Source organism: Vicugna pacos, chromosome 4 (assembly GCF_048564905.1).
Source record: "Vicugna pacos chromosome 4, VicPac4, whole genome shotgun sequence".
NCBI classification, from domain to species: domain Eukaryota; kingdom Metazoa; phylum Chordata; class Mammalia; order Artiodactyla; family Camelidae; genus Vicugna; species Vicugna pacos.
Genome location: NC_132990.1, coordinates 2,361,906 through 2,383,286, shown reverse-complemented (window position 1 = coordinate 2,383,286; position 21,381 = coordinate 2,361,906).

Here is a 21,381-nt window from a genome sequence, read left to right as displayed (position 1 = left end):
TCCACCAATGGATGAATGAACAAAATACAGTATATACAGACATTTCACCTTAAGTAGAAAGGAAATTCTGACACACGCTTCAACATGGATGAAGTTTCTTCCACAGAAGTGCAGTAGGTTGCGTGCATTAGGAACACATTATATAGGAACATTTTGTACTTGTAGTTTTTCTTTGAACCTAAAACTGCTCTAAAAGGAAAGTTTATTAATTAAAAAAAAATCTTCCATGACTTCTCATTGCACTTAAACAAAGACCCAGCCCCTTATCCTGCCTGCCTTTGCCCTCCCCACCCAACTCCAGTCCTGCTGGCCTTTCAGTCCCCTGAGCAGGCTCTTCCCTGGACCACTTCTCAGCTCCCCGCTGTCAGTCCGGCCCCCACCCTCCCACTTTAGCCCCCGTTCCTCCCCACTCTGGGGTGACATGCACGATGCCCCACAGTGGGCTGTAGACGACCTAGTGGCATTTACCTCCCTGGGAATGTGTGGACAGTGAGCAGTCTTAGGAGGTCAATTTCCACCTAGCGGGCACTTGGCTCTTTTTGGAGACATTTTTCGCTATAACCGTGTAGAGCAGGTGCCATTGCCTCCCCCCGCCAGGATTCAGCCCTTTTTCACTACTGCCTACAAGCACTGCATAATCCAAAGATTCAAGGAAGTCCCAGCGTGCCTTGAATCTTCTCCCCAAGTTCCGAGGGCTCCTCCCTCACCACTCTTGCAGGGGACTGGCCCCAGGTGCCTCCCCTGCTTCTCCTACCATCCTGCTGGGCTTCCTGGGCGCCTCTTGCTCCGCCTTCACCCTCTTGGAGGCTTCCTGCCCTTTGCACACCACTAAGCCAAACAGAGTTCGGGGCCCAAGTATCGCCTGTGAATGTTCTCTGACACCAGGTGTGCATCCTCACTGCTTCCAGTCTGCTCCATGGCTCTCTGTGGCCCAGGCGATGGCCAGTTCCAATCCGGCTGAACCGCAGGCAGGCTGAGGTGTTTCCAGACCCTTCCCTCAGTCACAGTTGCCCACCTGCAACACACACTGGCCAGGAACTCAAAGTCCAGGGCACCCTGCTGGACTCATGCAGTTCTTTCCTCCTTCACGCTCATTAAACCAGGTAAATGAGCCAGTGCCCTCGCCCCAGCTTGTGGACCATGATGTGTCCCCAGGAATGGCCTTTGTCTCTGCCTTTCCAGAGTCCCCCAGAACAGACACCACATCTTTTTCTAGATTTTATGTCAGTCGTCCACCACACTCATTCTCCTTGCTCATCACTTCTCAGTCACCAACTGCCTGGAGCACGCCTTGGAAACACCATGCACACTTGGCGTGGCAAAGCAGCGGTGCATACACACATGTCTCAAGTGGAGAGAGAGAGTTTGGTTTCATTCACTCATCCATTAGTCCATTTACTGGACAAGTATTTATTGAGTGCTTACTGAGAGCTGGGCACGGCTGGACACTGGGCCACATGGGCACTGCAGTGACTGGGCAGTCATGGGGTTAAGTTCCAGTGTGGGATGGGGGCAGACACCGAAGAAATATACAGACTAAACAAAAATGACCTCGTGTGGTGATAGAAGAAAGAGATAGAGAGATTAATAGATGAGATATGTTCACCTATATATATCTATATATGGAGAGTTATATATTTATGGATGTGATATATATACATAAATGTGATATATAATATATGTGTATATATCACACTTTCTTTACCCATTGGTCTATGCACGGGCACTTAGACTGTTTCCATGTGCTGGCTATTGTAAATAATGCTGCGATGAATGTGGGAGTGCAGAAATCTCTTGGAGATGCTGATTTCATTACTTTTGGATATATATTCAGAAGTGGAGTTGCTGAATCATATGGCAAATCTAGTTTTAATTTTTTTGCCTGATAAATTTGATGTGTCGCAATGTGTACATTTAAGGTGTACAGTCTGTTACTTTGATACATTTATATATTTTAATATGAGTGCCACTGAAGCAGTATTTATCACATTACATCATAGGACAGTATTCATTATACTGTGCATTAGATCTCTATGGCTTATTTACAACTCATTACAAGTTTGTACCCTTAAATGCCATCACCGCTATCCTCCTCCTGATAACCACCATTTTACTCTCTGTTTTTTTTTTTACAGGTTTGATCTTTTTTTTTTTTTTAGGATTCCACATACAAGTGATGTCAAAGAGTATTTGTCTTTGTCTGATTTATCTTGCTTAGCATGATGTGCTTATGGCTAATATATGCTGTCGCAAATGGCAGGATATTTTCCTTTCCCATGACTGAATAATATTCCATTGTGTGTTTATACACACACACACACACACGCACACACACACATATATATATATATATATATATATATATACACACAGCATCTTTTTATCCATTCATCCAGTAATTCATTCATTAATGAGCATTTGGGTTGTTGCCATATCTTGGCTATTGTAAATAATGCTGCAGAGAACATGGGTGTACATATATCTCATCAAAATTCTGTTTTCATTTCCTTTGAGTGTATACTCGGACGCAGAATTGCTGGATCAGTCGGTAGATCTACTTTAATTTTCTGAGGAACCACCATACGGCCTTCCATAGTGGTTGGACTAATTTACATCCCACCCACTGTGTATAAGGGTTTCCTTTTCACCACATGCTCTCCAGTACCTGTTGACTCTTGTCTTCTTGCTGATAGCCATTTTAATAGGTGTGAAGTGATATCTCATTATAGTTTTGATTTGCATTTCCCTGATGATTCGTGATGTTGAACATCTTTTCATGTGCCTGTTGTCCATTTGGAAGTCCTCTTTGGGAAAATGTCTATTAAGTTATTCTGCCCATTTTTAAATTGGGTTTTAAATTTGGGTGTTGGGCTTTTTGTTGTTGTTGTTGTTGTTGTTGTGTTAGTTCTTTATATATTTTGGATATTAACCTCTTATATGGTTTGCAGAAAGTGTTCTCCCATTCTGTAGGCTGCCATTTCATTTTGTTGATTGTTTCTCTTGCATGCAGAAGCTTTTGAGTTTGATGGAGTCCCAGTTGCTTTTGTTGTTTTCCTTTTGGCATCATGTCCCAAAAAAATCATCGCCAAGACCAATATCAATGAGTTTCTTTCTAGCTTTCTTCTGAGAGTTTTATGGTATCAGGTCTTATGTTTAAGTCTTTGATTCATTTGAATTAATTTTTATGAATGATGTGAGGTAGGGATTCAATTTTATTGTTCTGCAGGTGTTTCTCCAGTTTTCCCAGCACCATTTGTTCAAGAGACTATCTTTCCCCTATTGGGTATTCTTGGCTCCCATGTCAAATATTAATTGACCATAAATGCTGGGATTTAATTCTAGGCTCTCTATTATGCTCCACTGGTCTATGTGTCTATTTTTTTTGCCATGATCATACTGTTTTTTATTACTATGGCTTTGTAGTATAGTTTGAAATCAGAAAGTGTATTACCTCTGGCTTTGTCCTTTTTTCTCAGGATTGCTTTGGTTATTTGGGATTTTTTGTGGTTCTACACAAATTTTAGCATTGTTTCTTCTGTTTCTGTGAAGAATGCCTTAGTTATTTTGATGAGAATGATATCGAATATGTAGGTGGCTTTGGGTAATATAGTCATTTTAGCAGTATTTATCCTTCTGATCCATGAACATAGAATGTCTTTTCACTTATTTGTCTTTGATTTCTTTCTGCAAATTTTGTTCTCGTGGTATAGATCCTTCACTTCCTTGGTTAAATTTATTCCCAAGTATTTTGTTGTTTTTGATGTTATTTGAATGAGAGGTTTTCTTTATTTTTTTTTCTGATGCTTCATCTTTAGTGTAAAGGAATGCCACTGATTTCTGTAAGTTGACTTTGTAACCTGCAACTTTACTGAAATCATTGATTAATTCCAATAGTGTTTTTCATTGACTTTTTGGGATTTTCTATATATAAGATCATATTATCAGCAAATAGCAACAATTTCACTTCCTCCTTCCTCATGTAGATGGCTTTTATTTCTTTTTCTTTCCTAATTGCTCTATTTAGGACTTTCAGCACTATATTGAATAGGAGTGATGAGAGTGAACAACCTTGTCTTGTACCTCATCTCAGAGGAAATCTTCTCAAATTTTCTCCATCAATTGTGATGTTAGCAGTGGGTTTATTGTATATGGCCTTTATTATATTAAGGTATGTTCCTTCTATATCCAGTCTGCTATGCCATCCTTTCTATCACAAAAGAATGTTGTGTTTTGTCAGATGCTTATTCTGCATCTATTAAGATGATATGTTATTTTTAGCTTTCATTGTATTGATGTGATGAATTACGTGTATTGATGTGATGAATTACGTTTATTGATTTGCCTATGTTGAATTCTTCTTGCATTCCAGGGATAAATCTTACTTGGTCATGTTGTATAATCCTTTTCATGTGTTCTTGATTCTGTTTTCCAATATTTCGTTGAGAATTTTTGCATCTCTATTCATCAGGGATGTTGGTCTCTAGTTTTCTTGTGATATCCTAATATGATTTTGGTATCAAGGTAATGATGGTTTGTAGAATGAGTTTGGATGTGTTCCCTCTTCCTCAATATTTTGGAAGACTTTGAGGAAGATTGGTATAAATCTTCTTTATTTTGTAAAAGTATTTATTTTAATTTTTGTGTGTGCAGGAATTAGGTTTATTTATTTACTTCCTTTTTAACGGAGGTACTGGGGATCGAACTCAGGACCTTGCACATACTAAGCATGCACTCTACCACTGAGCTAGACCCTTCCCTGACCTAACTTCTTGAAAAATTTTGGTAAAATTCACCAGTAGAGTTGTCTGGCCTTAATGTTTTTGCTTTGGGAGCTTTTTTGATTACAAACTCAATCTCTTGACATTATTGATCTGTTCCAATTTTCTACTTCTTCCTGACTCAGTCTTGGTAGGTTGTGTGTTTCTAAAATGTATCCTTTTCTTCTAAGTTATGTAATTTGTTGGGGAAGATATAGCTCAGTGGCAGAGTGCACACTTAAGTTATGTAATTTGTTGGCATGTAATTTAACATAGTAGTCTCTTAAAATTCTCTGTATTTTTATATCAGCTGTAATTTCTCTTCGTTCATTTCTGTTTTTTCATTTCTAATGTTATTTGAGTCCTCTCTTTTTTTCGTAGTCTAGTGAAAGGTTTGTCAATTTTGTTTATCTTTTAGAAGAATCAGGTTTTAATTTTGTTGATCATTTCTATTGTTTTTATGGTCTATATTTTGTTTATTTCCACTCATTTTTATTATTTACTTCCTTCTGCTAACTTGGGACTTATTTTTTCCCAGTTCCCTAAGGTGTAAAGTTAGGTCATTTATTTCAGATCTTTCTAACTTCTTAATATATGCATTTATTGCTATAGACTTTCCCCCCAGAACTGCTTTTGCTGCAACCCACAAAATCTGATATGGTGTATTTTCATTTGTTTGGGGGTAGTTTTTTAAATTTCCCTTTTGATTTCTTTGATCTATTGATTGTTTTGAGGTGTGTGGTTTAACTTCCACACATTTGAAGATCTATTCACTTTCCTCTTGTGTTGATGTCTAGTTTCATGCCATTGTGGTCAGAGAAGATAGTCGGTCTGATTTTAATCCTAGACTTGCTAAGTTTAGTTTTGTGGCCTATTATCTGATCTATCCTGAAATAAGCGCCATGTGTGCTTGAAAGGAATGCGTATTCTGCTGCTGTTGGATAGAATGTTCTGTGTATGTCTGCTAAGTCCATTTGCTCTAAAGTGTGGTTCATTTCCAATGTTTCCTCATTTATTTCCTGTCTGGATAATCTACTTACTGGTGACAACGGGATATTGAAGTCCCCTACTGTTATTGTATTGCCATCTATTTCTCCCTTGAGATCTATTAGTATTTAATATCTTGTGGTGCTCAGATGTTGGAGGAGTATATATCTATGGTTGTTATAGTTTCTTGATATACTGACTCCTTTATTGTTACATAAGGACCTCCTTTTTCTCTTGTTAAAATTTTTGGCTTGAAGTCTATTTTGTCTGCTATAAATACAGCTACACCTGCTTTCTTCTGGTTACCATTCTCTTGGAATATCATCTTCTACCCCTTCACTTTGAGCCTATGTTTGTCTTTGGAGCTGAAGTGAGTATCCTAAAGGCAGCATATAGTTGGGTCTTGTTTTTAATCCATCCAGCCATTCTGTGCCTTTTGATTGGCTAATTTAATCCATTTACATTTAGGGTGATTATTGATCTGCCAGGACTTACTGCTGCCATTTTATCTTTTGTTTCCTCATTGTTTAATATCTCTGTTGTTTCTTTTCCCTTGTGTTTCTGTCTACCTGGTTTTTTTTTTTTTAACACATACAATAGCGTGTTTTTTGCCCTTAAAAAGGAAACAAACTCTGACACCAACTACAACATGGATGAACCTTGAGAACTGTATGCTCGGTGAAATAAACCAGTCACGAAAGGACAAATGCTGTGGGATTCCACTTCTACAAGGTTCCTGCAGGAGTCGAATTGATAGAGACAGAAAGGAGAATGGTAGCTGTCGTGGTTTGGGAGAGGGGGACAGGGGTCAGAGTTTTAGTTGGAAAAGTTTTGGAGATGGCTGGTGGTGATGGGTGCACAACAAGGTGAATGTACTTAATGCCACCAAACTGTATGCTCAAAAATGGTTAAAATGAGAGCTCTTACATGCATATTACCCCCCCCCCCACACACACACACACGCACAAAGGTTCTCCTACAATGGAGCGACCAGCCCAGAGCCGGGCAGGTGAAACCACAGCAGGCTTCTCGGGGAAAAAGATGGCCCTTCTCCGGGTACATCTACTCTGACAGGGTGACAGATAGAGCCCACCCAGGGTGGGGTACTTCCTCTGCCCTCTCAGGGACCACAGAGAAAACAGAGGGTGTGACCTGGCTGAGAACCCCACTTCTGTTTTTGGCTGGACAGAGCAGGGGTGCAGTGAGCACCTGCCTCCCCTGTGTGGACAGGGTACTCAGCCCCCGTCCCCTGCACTCCATGGTGCTGGTGACCCGAACCCACCCCGAGAGGTGGGGCTCTGCTCCTCCCTGTCCTCCCAAAGGCCAGCCAGCGGAGAGGCCAGGAGACCTCAACCACCCCACAAAGCCCAGGGTGATGGGGAAACGACTGGTGGCCCTTTGAAGGTTCCCTGATCTCAGGCTTGTGACAGGAGGGTGGACTGAAGAGACAGTGGGCAGTGCCCTCCCCTCTGGGGCCCTCCCTGGGCCCTGGGCACCCCAGGAGGCCACACGTCCCACCCCGAGGCCAGCCTTGGAGAGCAGCACTAGGCCCATCTGACATCTGGGGAAATGGAGGCACAGACAGGTCACACCTGCCCGAGGCCCCTAGCCTCTCACCTTGCCCCTCCCCTAGGGAGGGGGCGAGAGTCCCTGAGGAAGTCCAGCCCGAGGCCCCTATTCTGTGAGGTGGAGGATGCCTGTGGCTGGCAGGACATGGGGCACACATCACAAAAACGGCCCTCAAATTGGAGACCAGGCCAGGCCACATGTGGCCCCTCCCCAGCAGCTGTGGCCTGTTGATGCTTATCCTGGGGGGTGGACACGTGGGGATGGGGACCCAGTGGTTGTCAGTTCAATAGTGCCAGTCGGGCTTGAGCCAGGCTTTGCCTCTGAAAGTCACGACCTACTCTGTGTCAGGTCCTCAGCAGAGAGCTGGGACCCACAGGCGGGTCATGGAGGCCTGAGTCTGTCCTGAGGGCCCCTGCGGCTGGTGGGACAGAGGCCAGCAGGCCCCTCCTGTCTACCTTTTTAAGTTGGTGGTTTTTCATGATGATTTGCTCAGCACTCCGCAACCACATTTTTAAAATGTTTTATGTTTTTGCTCTAGATTTTTGTTTTGTGGTTACCATGAGGTTGGTATAAAATGCCTCATAGATAAAACAGTCCTTTCTCTACTAATAGCAACTTGTCTTCATTTGACCACACAAGTTTCACCCTTTTTCCTCCTCTCCCTGTATGTTTTGTTTTAACAAATTATCTCTTTTTATATTGTGCCTTGGTTACCAAATTATCGTAGCTGTAGGTATTTTTAATGTTTTTTTAAACTTCATGGTATAATTAAGTATTTAACACTCTTCTAAAATAAAGTTACAATTTTGTGATTCTGTCTATTTATCACTTTACTCGAAGTTTTGTGTACTTTTTTGTCTTTTCATTTCAGATAGAAGAGCTCCTTTCAATATTTCTAGTGGTAGTGAATTCCCTCAGCTTTGTTTATCTGAGAAAGCCTTTATTTCTCCTTCATATCTGAATGATAACTTTGCTGGCTAGAGTAGTCTCAGCTGGCAAATTTTATCTTTCAATACTTTAAGTGTCTTGTTCCGTTCTCTCCTGTTCTGTAGTTTCTGTTGAAAAATCTGCTGACAGTTTAATGAGGGGGGTCTCTTTGTAGATTACTTTCTCTTTTTTTTCCCTGCATGCTTTTTAAAATTCTTTTTTTAATTTGAGGTATAGTCAGTTTACAATGTTGTGTCAGTTTCTGGTGTACAGCACGATGCTTCAGTCATACATGAACATACTTATATTCGTTTTCATATTCTTTTTCACGTAAGCTACTACAAGATCCTGAATATATTTCCCTGTGCTATGCAGTATAAACTTGTTTATCTATTTTATATATACCAGTCAGTATCTTCAAATCTCGAACTCCCGGTTTATCCCTTCCCACCCCCGTCTCCCCTGGCAACCACAAGTCTGTACTCTATGTCTGTGAGTTTAAAATTCTTTATTATTGACTTTGAACAGTGTCATAATGTGTCTTGGAAGGGATCTTTTTGCATTGAGATAGTGAGGTGATCTATTAGCTCTGTGGACACATATGTCTAGTTCTTCCCCTAGGTTTGTGAAGTTCTCAGCTATTATTTCTTTAAATAACCCCTCTGCTCTTCTCATTCAGGTATATCCATCAATCTTATGTTGGCTTTCCTAATGGAGTCTGATAGCTTTCATATTGCTTCCTCGCTTTTAAAAAATCTTAGTTCTCTCTCTCTTTTTCCACCTGAATGGTTTCTAGATTCCTTTCTTCCAGGTCATTTATTCCGCCTTCATCTGACATGCTCTGTTTCCAGTGCTTTTTAAAGCAGACTTCATCTCATTTATTGAGTTCTTCAGCTCAAGAAATTTGATTTGATTTTTCTTCAGTGCCTTCGGTTGACTACTTTTCTTCCTGAGTTCATTAAATTGCCTTTCCGAGTTTTCTTGTAGCTCGTTGAATTTCTTCATAACAGCTATTTTGAATTCTCTAACAGATTCCAATCTTCTGTGACATTGCGTTTAGTTGCTGGAAATTTGACGTTTTCCTTTTGTGATACTTTATTACCTTGATTTTTCACGGTGTTTGATGAAATACGCCTCTGTTGCCGCATTTGCGGTATCAAACCGCCTTCTTATTTAAACAAGGCTTTGTTTACTTTGATTTGAATAGTTCAGTGATTTGGCAATTAGAGGCCTTTCTTTTGTTTCACAGCAGGTGGCACTACAGCGCAAGTTTTTGGTTTCTCTCCCCTGCACTGCCTCCTGGCTACATTTGGGAGCACGTGTCCCATCCTCCACCCCCTCTGCAAGAGAGGTTGCCAGCCGGCAAGTTGCTGCTTGACCACCAGGGGGCGCTGGTGCCCTTTCCAGTTCTGAAGTAACCAGGCTCTCAGGGCCAGCACCGCTGCCAGGGGTTCCAGGGGTCTCAGTCCTTGCTGTTGGGGAGGAGGTTTGTGGGCACATTTTTTAATTTTTAAATTTCCACCAACAGTGCACAAGGGTTCCCTTTTCTCCACATCCTTGTCAACATTTGTTATCCCTTGTCTTTTTGATAATAGCATGTCTAACAGGTGTGAGGTGATACTGTGGTTTTGAATTACATTTCTCTGATGATTTGTGACATTGATCACATTTCCATGTAGCTGATGTCAATTTTAATGTCGTCTTTGGAAAACTGTCTATTTAGGTCTTTTGCCCATTTTAAATTTGGCTTGTTTGCATATTTGGCCAATGAACTGTGTGAGTTCCTTACATATTTTGGATACTAACGCCTTATCAGGGTTTGTAAGTATTTTCTTCCACTCCATAGGTTACCTTTTCATTTAGCTGTTTCTTCTGCTTTGTAGAAGCTTTCCAGTTTAATGCAGTGCCACGTGTTAATTTTTGCTTTTATTGCTTGTGCTTTTGATGTCACATCTAAAAATCCACTCCCGAGACCAATGCCAAGGGGCTTTTCCCTGATGTTGTCTTCTAGGAATGCTAAGGTTTCAAGTCTTGTATTTAGATTTTGGATTACTGATTTTAGTTTTTTCTTTTTTCTGATATATGGATAGTTACTGCTATAAATGTCCATCTAAACATGGATTTTGCAGTACCCCACACATTTTGGTAAGTTATGTTTTAATCTTCATTTTGTTCAAAATTTTGTCAAAAATTTTGAGATGTTTTCTTTGATCCATGTATTATTTAAAAGTTGATTTTTTAAATCTTGTCTTAATCCACTCTTACTGCTATAACAAAAATAATACAGACTAGGTACCTTATAACAAGAGAAATTTATTTCTCATAGATCTGGAGGCTGGGAAATCCAAGGTCAAAGTGCCAGCCAATTCAGTGTCTGGTGAGAAGCTGCTTTTCTGCCGTGTCTTCACATGGCAGAAGGGGCAAGGGAGCTCTCTGGGGTGTCTTTTAAAAAGACACTAATCCAAAAAAACAAAATTAAAAAGACACTAATCCCATCGATGAGGACTCTACGCTCATGACTTAATCACTCCCCAAAGACACCCCCGCCCCAACCCTAACCCCGCCTCCGAATACCATCACACTCAGGATTAAGTTTCAAATAAAATTTGGGAGGGATACAAACATTCAGTCTAAAGCAAACCCTACTGGGATTTTCCAGCTATCCAGTCAAATTTCACTGTGATCTGAGAGCATACATGGTATGATTTCTCTTCTTTTAGATTTGTTCATGCGTCTGGGGGACCCAGAATGTGGTCTGTGTTGGTGGATGTTCCATGTGAGCTTCAGAAGAATATGTATCCTGCTGTTGGATAAAGTAGTCTACAATCACTCGTTATACCCAGTTGACTGAAAGTGCAGTTGGGTTCAGCTGTGTCCTTACTGACTTTCTGCCTGCTGGATCTCCGCCTTTCTGATAGCAGGGTGTTCAAGTCCCCAGCTATAATAGTGGATTCATCTATTTCTCCTTGTATTTCCATCAGCATCTGTCTGACACAGTCTGACGCTCTGTGGTTAGGGGACTACCCATTAAGAATAGTTATAATTTCTTGGAGAATTGCCCCCTTTATCATTATGTAATCCCTTGATGATCCCTGATAACTTTCCTTGCTCTGAAGTCGGCTTTGTCTGAAATTAATGTACCAATACCCACTTTTGATTAGTGTCAGCATGGTATATCTTTTCCTTACCCCTTCACTTTTAATTTATATGTGTTTTTATATTTAAAGTGGGTTTCTTGTAGACAACCTATCGTTGCATTTTGGCTTTTGGTCCTCTCTCACAGTCTCTGTCTTTTGATTAGTATGTTTAAACCATTGACATTTAAAGTGATTCTTGATGTAATTGGATTTAACATCTATCATGTTTGTCAGTTTGCTGTTTTGTTGCCCTGGTTCTTTGCTCCTCTCTTTGTCTTCCATCCTTTTTCTGTCTTTTGTCATTTCAACTGAGCATTTTGTATGGCTCCATTTTCTCTCTTATCTCAGCATATTAATTACACTTTCAAAAAACTTTATTTAGTGGTTGCCCTAGAGTTTGCAAAATACATTTACAACGGACACACGTCCACTTCAAATAACACTATACCACTTCCCAGGTAATGCAAGTCCTACCTAAAATAATTCTAATTCCTTCGTCATGTCCCTTGTATTATTACTGTCTTTCTTCACTTATATGTAGGCTACAATTGTTGAATACTGTTATTATTGAGATTATCTGTTAAGAATAAGAAAAATAAGTCTTTATTTTACCTTCACTTATTCCTTCTGTATACAGACCCCAGTTTCTTACATATATCTTTTCCCTTCTCTCCAAAGAATGTCTTTTCACATTTTAAGCAAAGCAGGTCTGTTGGCAATACATTCCTTCAATATTTGTTTGTCTGAGAAAGTCTTCATTTCTCTTTCATTTTCTCCCCCAATTTTTTAAATTGCAGCAAACGTATGTAAAATCTACCATCCTAATCATTTTAAGTGGTATTAGGGGATTCATACTGTTGTTCGACCATCATCACTGTGCATACCCAGAACTCTTTATCCTACAAAACTGAAATTCTGTGTCCATTCAACAGTAACTCACCACTTTCCTTTCATGCTAACTCCAGGAAACCACCATTCTACTTTTTGTCTCCATCATTTTTACTACACTGGGTATCTCATATGAGTGGCGTTTGTATTTGTTCATTTTCTTTTAGTGAAAGGCTGTAAATTCCTTGCATGTACATTCCATAGCTGTTTTCTTTGTGGATATCATGGGGCTTGCATTTAACACTCCAATTACAACACAATTTAAATTTATGGCTCTGTAACTTCAAATATGCAAAAGCTCTGCTCATGTACAGCTGCATACCCACCCTTTAATTTATCGATGTCATAAAATTACATCTTTGTATATTGTGTGTACAAAAGGACCCTAATAATTATTATTAATACATTATTCTTTCAAATAATATAGAATACAAAAAGTACAGTTACAAGCAATTGTTACAATAAAGTTAGATTTTATAACTGCCCTTTACCTTTATTGAGATCATTATATCTTCTTTTTTTAAACATTTTTTTTATTGAATTATACTCATTTTACAATGTTGTGTCAAATTCCAGTGTAGAGCACAATTTTTCCATTATACATGAAAATATATATATTCATTGTCACATTTTTTTCTCTGTGAGCTACCACAAGATCTTTTATATATTTCCCTGTGCTATAAAGTATAATCTTGTTTATTATCTATTATGCATTTTGAAATCCCGGTCTGTCCGTTCCCACCTCCCGTTCCCTTGGCAACCACAAGTTTCTATTCTATGCCCATGAGTTAGTTTCTGTTTTGTACTTATGTTGTTTTGTTTGTTTGTTTGTTTGATTCCCCATATAAGCGATCTCATATGGTATTTTTCTTTCTCTTTCTGGCTTACTTCACTTAGAATGACATTCTCCAGGAGCACCCATGTTGCTGCAAATGGCGTTATGTTGTCGGTTTTTATGGCTGAATAGTATTCCATTGTATAAGTATACCACATCTTCTTTATCCAGTCATCTGTTGATGGACATTTAGGCTGTTTCCATGTCTTGACCACTGTAAACACTGCTGCTATGAACATTGGGGTGCAGGTGTCATTTTGAAGTAGGGTTCCTTCTCCCTAAAGGGGGTCTCTTGTATGCAGTGTATTGAAGGTTCTTGCTTTATTATCCAGTCTGCCACTCTACGTCTTTTGACTGGAGCATTTAGTCCATTAACATTTACAGTAATTAATGATAGATGAGTGTTAATTGCCACTGTGAACTTATTTTTGCAGTTGATTTGGTATTTCCTCTTTGTTCCTTTCTTCTTCCTTTTGTGGTTTGGTAGTTTTCCTTTGTATTATCTTGGATTTTATTTAATTTTTGTGACTCATTTGTAAGATTTTGGCTTGTGGTTATCCTTTTTTGTAAGTCTATTAACCCATTACCGTAACTGTTTGTATTAAACAGGTAGTAATATAATCTCAAACCCATCCTACGGAGAACAAAAAATTTAAAAAAGAAAAAAAATACTCTATATTTCCTTACTGCCCTCTGCCACTCTTAATGATTTAGATGTCTTCTTTTACAATTTTGTGTTTATTCCATTTGTAATTCATGGTCGTTATCACCTTTCCAGTTATGAGTTTCTCATTTTTGTAGCATCCTACTGCTTTTCTATTTAGAGTAGACCTTCCAATACTTCTTTCAGCATGGGTTTAGTGTTGCTAAACTCCTTTAGGTTTTGCTTGTCTGTGAAGAATCATTTTGAAGTTTAAAGTTTTTCTTTGCTATTTTTTTGTTTGTTGGTTGGTTCTTTTTATTTTTATGCAATTGCTAAAGTTATACTCTATTTACAGACATTACAAAATTTTGGCTTTTTCCCCCATGTTGAACAATAAGTCCTTGTAACCTACTTCACACTCAGTAGTCTGTAGCTCCTACTACCCCACCTGTAAATTTGCCCTCCCACTGGTGACAGCTGGTTTGTTCTCTGTATGTGTGAGTCTGCTTCATTTGTGTTATATGCACTAGTTTGCTGTATTTCTTAGATTCCATGTATAAGTGATATCATACAGTATTTGCCTTTCATTGTCTGGCTTATTTCACTTAGCATAATGCCCCCCAAGTCCATCCATGTTGCTGCAAATGGCAAAATTTTGTTCTTTTTAATGGATGAGAAGTATTCCATTGTATATATATACACCACAACTTCTTTATCCAGTCATCTGTCGGGGGACACTTAGGTTGCTCTCATGTCTTGACAATTGTAAATAGCGTTGCTGTGAACATCGGGTGCACGTATCTTTTTGAGTAGGTGTTTTTATGTTTTTCAGATATATGCCCAGGAGTGGAATTGCTGAGACATGGTGGTTCTAGTTTTAGTTTTTGGAGTAATCTCCATACTGTCTTCCACAGTGGCTGCAATAATGTATATCCCCACCAACAGTGAAGGATGGTTCCCTTATCTCCACATCCTTGTCAAAGTTTGGTATTTGTGTTCTTTTTGATGATAGCCATTCTCACAGGTGTGAGGTGATATCTCATTGTGGTTTTGATTTGCGCTTCCCTGATGATTAATGATGTTGAGCATTTCTCATGTGCCAGTTGGCCACCTGCATTTCCTCTTTGAAAAAATAGCTATTCAGTTCTTCTGCTCGTTTAAAAAAATTAGGTTGTTTGTGTTTTTGATACTGAGCTGAATGAGCTATTTACAATGCATCCATTGAGATAGCCATATAATTTTTATTCTTCAGTTTGTTAATGTGGTGTATCACATTGATAGATTTACAGATATTGAAAAATCCTTGTATTCCTGGAATAAGTCCCACTTGATCATGGTGTATGATTCTTTTATTGTATTTTTGGGGTCGGTTTGCTAGTATTTTGTGAAGGAGTTTTACATCTGTGCTCATCAGTGACATTGGCTTCTAGTTTTCTTTCTTTGTGATATCTTTGCCTGGTTTTGGTATCAGGGTGATGCTGTCCTCATAGAATGAGTTTGGAAATGTTCCTTCCTTTGCAATTTTTTGAAATATTTTCAGAAAGATAGGCATTAACTCTTCTCTAAATGTTTAGTAGAATTCCCCTTTGAAGCCATCTGGTCCTGGACTTTAGTTTGCTGGGAGTTTTTAAATTACTGATTTGATTTCAGTATTGGCAATTGGTCTGTACATATTTTATATTTCTTCCTGGTTCAGTCTTGGGAGATTTTACCTTTCTAAGAATTTGTCCATTTCTTCTAGGTTGTCCTTTTTATTGGCATATGGTTGCTTGTAATAGTCTCTTAAGGTCTTCTTTACTTCTATGGTATAAGTTGTAACTTCTCCTTTTTCATTTCTGATTTAATTGATTTGGGTCCTCTACCTTTATTTCTTGATCAGTCTGGATAAAAGTTTATCAACCTTGTTCATTGTTTCAAAGAATCAGCTTTTAGTTTCATTGATCTTTTCTTTTTCTTTCTTTTTTCCAGTCTCTATTTTATTTACTTCTGCTCTGATTTTTATTATTTCTTTCCTTCTACTAACTTTGGGTTCTGGCTGTTCTTCTTTCTCTAGTTGCTTTAGGTGTAAAGTTAGGCTGTGTAATTGAAAATTTGCTTGTTTCCTAAGGTAAGTTTGTATCACAACAAAACTGCTTTTGCTGTGTCCCATAAGTTTGGGATTGTTGTGTTTTTGTTTTCATTTGTCTCTAGGCGTTTTTTTATTTCTTCTTCGATTTCTTCAGCGATCCATTGCTGGTTTAGTATCATATTGTTTAGTTTCCACATGTCTGTGTTTTTTGCAGTTTTTGCTTGTAGTTGACTTCTAGTCTCATAGCTTTATGATGGGAAAAGATGCCTGATATGATTTCAACTTTCTTAAATTTGTCAAGGCTTCTTTTGTGGCCTACCGTATGATCTATCCTAGAGAATGTCCCACGTGCACTTGAAAAGACTGTGCATTCTGCTGCTTTCAGATGGAATGCTCTATATGTATCAATTGAGTTATCTGATCTAATGTGTCATTTAAAGTTTGTGTTTTCTTTTGGTTTTCTATCTGGATGATTTGTCCATTGATGTAAGTGAGTGTTATAGTCCTCTACTGTTCTTATGTTACTGTTAATTTTTCCTTTTATGTCTGTTAATATTTACCTTATGTATTTAGGTACTCCTATGTTGGGTGCTTATATATTTCTAATTGTTACATATTTTCTTGGACTGATCCCTTGATCATTCTTAGTCTCTTCTTAGTCTCCTTTGACAATCTTTATTTCAGAGTCTGTTGTGACTGAAGAAAAAGAACAAAGCTGGAGGAATAACCCTCCCAGACTTCAGACAATACTACAGAGCTACAGTAATCAAAACAGCATGGTACTGGCACAAAAAAACCAGACATATGGATCAATTGAACAGAATAGAGAGCCCAGAAATAAATCCACACCTAAGGTTAATTGATCTTTGACAAAGGAGGCAAGAATATACAGTGGAGAAAAGAGAGCCTCTTCAGCAAGGGGTGCTGGGAAAGCTGGACAGCTGCATGTAAATCAGTGGAGTTGGAACACTCCCTCACACCATACCCAAAAATAAACTCAAAATGGTTTAAAGACTTAAACATAAGACAAGACACTCTAAGTCTCCTAGAAGAAAACATAGGCAAAACATTCTCTGACATAAATCTTAGCAATGTTCTCCTAGGTCGGCCTACCAAGGCAATAGGAAAGCAAAAATAAACATATGGGACCTAATTAAACTTAAAAGCTCTTGAACAGCAAAGGAAACCATAAATAAAATGAAAAGGTAACCTACAGAATGAGAGAAAGTATTGGCAAACAATGAGATTGACAAGGGCTTAATTTCCAGAACATACAAACATGTCATACAACTCAATAATAGCAATAACAAAAAACCAAACAACCCAATCAAAAAAATGGGCAGAAGACCTAAACAGCCATTTCTCCAATGAGGACATACAAATGGCCAATAGACCCATGAAAAAATGCTCAGTATCACCAATTATCAGAGAAATGCAAATCAAAACCACAATGAAGTATCACCTCACACCAGTCCAGAATCACCATCATTAAAAAGTCAACAAATGATAAATGCTGGAGAGGGTGTGGAGAAAAGGGAACCCCCCCTACACTGCTAGTGGGAATGTTAGTTGATGCAGCCACTGTGGAAAAAAGTATGGAGACTCCTTTAAAAACTAAGAATAGAGTAACCATATGATCCAGCACTCCCACTCCTGGTTGTATATCTGGAGAAAACTCTAATATGAAAAGATACATGCACCCCAGTGTTCATAGCAGCACTATTTACAATAGCCAAGACATGGAAGCAACCTAAATAGCCATCAACAGATGACTGGATAAAGAAGTTGTGGGGGGGGTGCATACACACACATAGTGAAATACTACTCAGTCATAAAGAAGAATAAAATAATGCCAGCAACGTGGATACATGGATAGACCTGGAGATTGTCATAGTAAGTGAAATAAGACAGAAAAAGAAAGCTAAATACCCTATGATATCATTTATGTGTAGAATCTTTTAAAAATGACACAAACTCGTTTTCAAAACAGAAACACACCTACATAGAAAACAAAATTATTGTTGCCAGGGGATGAGGGTGGGGTGGAGGGATAAGCTGGTGGGGTGGAGAGAGTTTGGGATTTGCAGATAGTAATTACTGTACATAAAATAGATAAACAACAGGGTCCTACTGTATAGCACAGGGAATTATATTTAATATCTTTTAATAGCCTATAATGAAAAGATATATATATATGTAGTATGAAAGATATATATATACACATACATATATAGTATGAAAAGATACTATATATGTATATATATAAATATATATATATAATTGATCACTATCTGTACACCAGAAAGTAACACAACATTGTAAACTGACTATATTTCAATTATTTTTTTAAGTCTCTTTTGTCTGATAAAAGTATTGCTACCCCAGCTTTCTTTTGGTTCCCATTTGCAAAAGTCTGTGTGTGTCTCTAGATTTGAAGTGTCTCTTGTAGGCAGCATATTTACAGGCCTTGTTTTCTATCCCTTCAGCCAGTCTGTATCTTTTGTTTGGAGAACTTAGTCCATTTACTGTAATTATCAATATGTATGTTTTTACTGCGATTTTGTTAATTGCTTTGGGTTTGTTTTTGTAGGTCTTTGCCACCACCTTCTTTTGTACTCTTGTGATTGTATGACTATCTTTAGTGTTACGTTTGAATTCCTTTTCTTCTTTGTGTGTGGGTATCTGATATAGATTTTTGGCTTGTGGTTATCGTAAGGGTTTTGTATAGCAGTCTACGTATATCCATGACTGTTTTCAGTTGCTGATCTCTCAAGTTCAAGTGCATTGCAGAAACACTGCATGGGTACTCTCCTCCCCTCGCAGTGACTGGGTTTGGTGCTTTATTCTACATCTAACTGTTCTGGGTGTCCCTCAGCTGCCTATTGTGGAGACAGATGATTTGACTGCTTTCGCCTTTTAACGTCCCTACTAGCTCCGCGTGTGGACGTTTCCCTGCCTTTGCTATATGTTTACCTTTACTGGTTAGCTTTCTTATTTCATAATTTTCTTGTTTCTAGTTGTGGCCTTTTCTTTTTTTTGCCTAGAGAGGTTCCTTTAACATTTATCGTAGAGCTTGTTCAGTGGGGCTGAACTCTTTCAGCTTTTGCTTGTCTGTAAAGATCGGACGCTTTTCATCTCTCTATCAAATCTGAACGAGAGCCTTGCTGGGTAGAGTATGCTTGGTTGTACTTTTCCCCCATCATCACTTTAAATATATCATGCAACTCCCTTCTGGCCTGCAGAGTTTCTGCTGAAAAATCAGCTGGTAGACTTACGGGAATTCCCTTCTATGTTATTTGTTGCTTTTCCCTTGCTGCTTTTAATATTTTCTCTTTAATTTTTGTCATTTTGATTATAATGTGTCTTGCTCTGTTCCTCTTTGGGTTTATCCTGTTTGGGACCCTGTGCTTTCTAGACGTGGGTGACTGTTTTCTTTCCCAGGTTAAGAAAATTTTCAGCTATTAACATCTTTACGTTTTCAGGCCCTTTCTCTCTCTCTCCTTCTTATGGGACTTCTATAATGTGAATATTAGTGCATTATATGTTGTCCCAGAGGTCTCTTAAACTGCCTTCATTTCTTTTAATTCTTTTTTTTTCTGTTTAGTGTCAGTGATTTCAACTCTTCTGTCCAGCTCACTGATCCATTCCTCTGTATCATTTAGTCCACTCTTTATTTCTTCTAATGTATTTTTCATTTCAGTTTTTATATTATTATCTCTGTTTGGTTCTTTACATTTTCTGATTTTTTGTTTAAAACTTCTAACATCTCAGTCTGTGCATCCACCCTTCTCCCGAGTTCTGTGACCATCCTTAAAATCATTACCCTGAACTATTTCTCTGGTAGATTGCCTGTCTCCACCTCACTTTGTTCTTCTGGCGTTTTATCTTGTTCCTTCATCTCAAATGTGTTCCTCTGTCACCTCAAAGTTGCTACTTGTATTTTTATATATCTGGTAGGTTAGTTGTGTCTCCTGACCTTGGAGAAGTGGCCTACTGCGGGAGACGTCCTGTGCGTCTAAGCAGCGCACCCGCCTCTCATCCTCTAAGTTATGTGCCCTGGGGGCTCCCCCATGAGGGCTGTGTGGGTCCTTCTGTTCTGGCAGGCTGTGTGGCAGGTCTGGCAGGCTTGGTTTGGCCCCTACCCTGGTTGGTTGCCAGGCCCTGCCTTGTGCAGATGCTTCTGGGTGCTGATTAGTGGTTGGCATGAGGCAGCTGGCTGCAGAACTCTAGGGGGCTAATACTTGCTCACTCATGGGTGGAGTTAGGGCCCAGAGGCTCTGGAGCTGTTGCCCACCCAGTGGTGGGCGAATCCAGGTCCTGGGGTTACTGTTGGACTATGGGCAGGATGAGCCATTTCTCAGAGTCTGGCTGCAAGACCCAGGGATCTCAAAGCTCATTTTGGATCATTGGTAGTGGAGGGTGGTTCCTGACACAGTTGGGTATTCGAACTGGGGTGTCCCGAAGCTTGCGTTGGCCTGCTAGTGGGCAGGGCCAGGGCCCACCTGGTCTCAGGGTATGGGCTGGCCTGCTGTGGGCGGGCTAGGTCTGCAGGGTGGCAGTTGTGGTTTTCTTGCAACTGGCGTCTGCCTCCGGATGGGTAAGGCTTATCTAGAGGCGTAGGCTTCCTGGGGACATGGCTGATGCCCGCCCACTGGTGGTTGGAGCTGGGGCTTGGCCCTCTTGAGGGCAGGGCCCTGTCTAGGGGCACGTCTTGAGGCACTGTAGGCTCAGGATGTCTTTAGGCAGCCTTTCCACTGATGGTTGGGGCTGTGTCCCCACCCAGTTGGTTGTTCAACCTGATGCATCCCAGCACGGTCACCTATAGGCTATTGGGTGGGGCCAGGTCTTGGCACAAATTAACTAGAGGGAGGATCCCCAGATGGCAGCCCCCAGCAACAGTGTCCATGTGGTAGAATGTTCCCAAATACGGCTATCACCAGTGTCTGTGTCCCCAGGGTGAGCCACAGCTGCCCTTCCCCCCTCCCCACCTCCCTGGGAGACTCTCCAAGACCATCAGGTAGGTCTGGCTCAGGCTCCTGTCAAATGACTGCTTTTGCCCTGGGTCCCAGTGCACGAGATTCTGTGTGCACCCTTTAAAAGTGAAATCTCTATCTCCCCCAGTCCTGTGGGACTGCATTTTGGGAATTAGGCCCACTGGCCTTCAAAGCCAAATGCTCTGGGGGCTCATCTTTGTGCAGCAGGCTGGGGAGCCAGACGTCGGGCTCAGAACTCTCACTCCTGTGGAAGAACCTCTGTAATATAACTAATTCTCTAGTTTGTGGGTTGTCAACCTGGGGCCATGGTTAAATCAAGAGTCCAGCCCTCCTACCCATCTTGTTGTGGTTCCTTCTTTATGTCTTTAGTTGTAGAAGATATTTTATAGTAGGTTCCCATCTTTTCCATCCATGGTTTTTCTGCAGATAGCTGGGATTTGGGTGTGCTGGTGAAAGGAAGTGAGCTCAGGGTCTTTCCACTCTGCCATCTTGGCTGATCTGTATCTGAGAGTGTCAATTTCTCCCTCACTTTTGAAGGACAGCTTTGCTGGGTGCACAATTTTTGGTTGACAGGTC